Source organism: Macrobrachium rosenbergii, chromosome 9 (assembly GCF_040412425.1).
Source record: "Macrobrachium rosenbergii isolate ZJJX-2024 chromosome 9, ASM4041242v1, whole genome shotgun sequence".
Classification (NCBI taxonomy): domain Eukaryota; kingdom Metazoa; phylum Arthropoda; class Malacostraca; order Decapoda; family Palaemonidae; genus Macrobrachium; species Macrobrachium rosenbergii.
This window is the reverse complement of record NC_089749.1, coordinates 61,771,468-61,774,075: the sequence shown is the minus strand read 5'-3', so window position 1 is coordinate 61,774,075 and position 2,608 is coordinate 61,771,468.

Here is a 2,608-nt window from a genome sequence, read left to right as displayed (position 1 = left end):
GAAATAAAATAATTCATTAGGCCCGTCCTAAATCGGAGTAGGATTTTTTCAATATACTTTATGTAGGATGAAATAAAATAATTCATTAGGCCCGTCCTAAATCGGAGTAGGATTTTTTCATTATACTTTATGTAGGATGAAAAAAAATAATTCATTAGGTCTGTCCTAAACGAAGTAGAATTTTTTCAATATACTTTATGTAGGATGAAATAAAATAATTCCTTAGGCCCGTCCTAAATCGAAGTAGATTTTTTCAGTATACTTTATGTAGGATGAAATAAAATAATTAATTAGGCCCGTCTTAAATCGAAGTAGGATTTTTCAATATACTTTATGTAGGATGATATAAAATAATTCATTAGGCCCGCCCTAAATCGAAGTAGGATTGTTTATTATACTTTATGTAGGATGAAATAAAATAATTCATTAGCCCGCCCCTAAATCGAAGTAGGATTTTTTTCCAATACACTTTATGTAGGATGAAATAAAATAATTAGTTAGCCCGTCCTGAATCGAGGCAGGATTTTTTCAATATAACTTATGTAGGATGAGATAAAATAATTTTTTATATGTCCTAAATCGAAGTAGGATTTTTTCAATATACTTATGTAGATGAAATAAAATAATTTATCAGGCCCGTCCTAAATCGAAGTAGAATTTTTTCCAATATACTTTATATGTAGGATGAAATCAAATAATTCATTAGGCCCGTCCTAAATCGAAGCAGGACTTGTTTTATTATACTTTATGTAGGATGAAATAAAATAATTTATTAGGCCCCTTCTATATAAAAGTAGGATTTTTTCAATATACTTATGTAGGATGAATTAAAATGATTTATTAGGCCCGTCCTAAATCGAAGTAGAATTTTTCAATATAATTTATATAGGATGAAATAAAGCAATTCATTAGGCCCGTCCTAAATCGAAGTAGGATTTTTTCATTATGGTTTACGTAGGATGAAATAAAATAATTTATTAGGCCCTTTCTGAATCAAAGTAGGATTTTTTTCAATATGCCTTATGTAGGATGAAATAAAATTATTTTTTAGGCCTGTCCCGAATCGAAGTATGATTTTTTCAGTATACTTTAGGTAGGATGAAATAAAATAATTTTTTACACCCATTTTAAATTGAAGTAGGATTTTTCCCAATATACTTTATGTAGGATGAAATAAAATAATCTATTTGGCCCATCCTAAATCGAAGAATGATTTTTTCAATATACTTTATGTAGGATGAAATAAAATAATCTATTAGGACCGGGCAATCACTGTTCCCATAACCCGTTCCACTATACTGACCGATTGAGTATGGAGCCAGAGCGATGCGATTGTCTGGTAACACTGCTTCAGAAGCGAGAGAAAATACAGAGAGCTGGAAGTGCCCGACGGGCATGCCCGCTAGTGTGGGCAGACCATTAGAGTTCAGTCTCTAAATGGCAGATAATGATGGTCACGGGACTTTTTTCCCACGTTGAGTAAGTATCAAAAGTTAGAGGGTCTATTCCAGCTATGTTTTTGTATCACTGGACTCTCATTTCCCCATGCATAATATATTTTACATATAGTGTTTTTGAATTTACAAAGCACTGATGTACCTACCCGTTACATCTTATATTTTCACAGAGTGAGTCCTTAAAATTGTAATTGCGGAGGTCTGGGTTCCTTAGAAGATAAGAGGCTGATTGTTGACTGTATAACCAATGAATGACTGGGGAATTCCAAATGAATACACAAGGGCCCAGAAACACCCCATAAAGTGCACAACTTTGGTACCTGACTGTAGCCCCCAAAATGGTGTTTCTGGGCCCTTGAGTATATCATCCGGAATTTCTCAGCCATTCATGAAAAAAATGCTCGTTCCAGGACTGCAAGGTCCATGCATAAGAATGTAGTGAAACTTATTTCGGTTAATATGATGTAGAATTTGATAGCATAAAGAAAACGCTTGTAGCCTTATATTCTGAGTATGGGGAAGTTGGCTTTATGGAGAATCTGTTTTGGTAGTTGAGCTTAAATGGTTTTATTTAACTGACTAATATTGATTGCATATAGTAGCAGATATATATATATATATATATATATATATATATATATATATATATATATATATATATATATATATATATATATATATATATATATATATATATATATGAATTATTCATTCAAACTGGATGGTATTCATTAGAGTTTTTATTCCAGAAAGTTACAAGCTTTCTTGATTAAACAGTCCACATCATCAAGTATCCGTACAATACTTGATAATGTGGACTGTTTGTCCAAGAAAGCTTGTAACTTTTTCTGAATAAAAAACCCCGTTAGATACCACCCAGTTTGAATGAGGTCCTTTTAGTAATTTACTAATGCACAGAACAATTGTGTATGTGATAAAGCTAATATATATATACATCTATACATATTTTTGTATAAAACTTTGTAGTATCACAATTGCAATTTTAGACATTTTATTAAAATATATATTCTCAGTTTTATGAAAGTGGCACTGATAAAATGGCAAGGATTTATAGATTGTTCCTGAACCTTTACTTTTCAAAACAATCTTAGTGAAACTGCACTAGTTAGATTAACCAAAGTTGAGAGAAC